A 1,714-nucleotide genomic window follows, 5' to 3' on the forward strand; every position below is an offset into this window, starting at 1 on the left:
AACAGACTCGCCGAATCCCTCCATCACTGAGTCTACTCTCAACTCGCTGAGTCCACTCCCTAACTCACCTCGTCCACTCGACACTGAAGAAACTGAAGAACTCGGGACTCGCGACCGGACTTGTCGAGTCGTTCTTCCGACTCGCCGAGTCGCCGCCATGCAACATATCTTTACTCGATTTCTCTTGAATCCCACACATGCAAATGATAGATCTGGGCCCATTAAGCTGTTTTACCACGTAAAGTTTCCAACTTTACGTGCACAACCACATGAATGAGGGAAATAAGACTAAAATATGCACAATAAGGGTAGATCCATGGCTAATATGCAATGTAACTCCAAAAAGGCAGTTGATCTGGACTCTACAACACCCCAACATTCAGATCTAAAGGTATTTCGGCTTAATAATACATTCAAGCAAGCATGAAGCTTGGAACAAGCATCAAATAGCCCTAAAAGAGCTCTAATGGAAGTTAAAGCATGAAATCAGATGGGAACTCCGAAAATACCTCAATAAGTTCACACTTGACCTTGGATTTTGGCACTAGAACACGTTTCCTTGCTTCCTTGTTCTTCCCCTTCTTCACCTCTTCACAAAATGGAACAAGGTCACATATAAGCTCACAAATGGAAGGTTTAGGGTCTCTCACAGTGCTCTCAGGGGAAAGTGGCGAGATGGAGGCTATAATGGGGTTTAAATAGTGAGAAAACCCGGGGATTTAGGGTTTCTCCCAAGCGGACGGACTCGCCGAGTCCATGATATGGACTCGCCGAGTCGCCGGTTCCCGCGTGCCCATGATGCGTGACTCGACTCGGCGAGTCAGGCTAGAACTCGCCGAGTCCCTCTTAAAAACTTAGCCTAAAATCAAGTTAATTAACATACCGGAAACGGGTCGTTACAATTCTCCCCCACTTGTCTCAGACTTCGTCCTCGAAGTCTGCTACAGCTGGATCCGCGAATAACTCCGGGTAGTGCGTTCTCATTTCCTCTTCAGCCTCCCATGTCCATTCAGACCCCTTCCGGTGCTGCCACTGCACCTTTACCAGCTGGATCAACTTGTTCCTCAAGGTCTTGGTCTTCCGTTCCAGAATTTCTATCGGCTTCTCGATATAATTCAGGCCGCTATCGACCTGGATATCCTCCAAGGGAACGACCGCTGTCTCGTCCACTAAACACTTCCTCAACTGCGACACGTGGAAGGTGTTGTGTATTAAACTGAGCTCCTCAGGAAGATCTAACCGGTAAGCAACCCGACCCACCCGGGCCAAAACCCTGAAAGGACCAATAAATCTGGGGCCCAATTTGCCCCTCTTCCGGAACCTGATGACACCTTTCCAAGGTGAGACTTTCAGAAGGACCATGTCTCCCACCTGGAACTCCAAGTCTGAACGCCTCCTGTCGGCGTAGCTCTTCTGCCGACTCTGCGCAGTCTGCAGTCTTCTACGGACCTGCTGGATCAGTTCCGTCGTCTTGAGCACCACTTCGGTGCTCCCCATGACCCGCTGACCGACCTCGCCCCAACAAATCGGGGTCCTGCACTTCCTGCCATATAACATCTCAAAAGGAGGTCGATCAATGCTCGCATGATAGCTGTTGTTATACGAGAATTCCGCTAAGGGAAGATACGTATCCCAACAGCCCCCAATATCCAGAACACATGCCCTAAGCATGTCCTCGAGAGTCTGAATCGTCCTCTCGCTCTGCCCGTCAGTC

Source organism: Lactuca saligna, chromosome 6 (genome assembly GCF_052625555.1).
Source record: "Lactuca saligna cultivar CGN05327 chromosome 6, ASM5262555v1, whole genome shotgun sequence".
Taxonomy (NCBI): domain Eukaryota; kingdom Viridiplantae; phylum Streptophyta; class Magnoliopsida; order Asterales; family Asteraceae; genus Lactuca; species Lactuca saligna.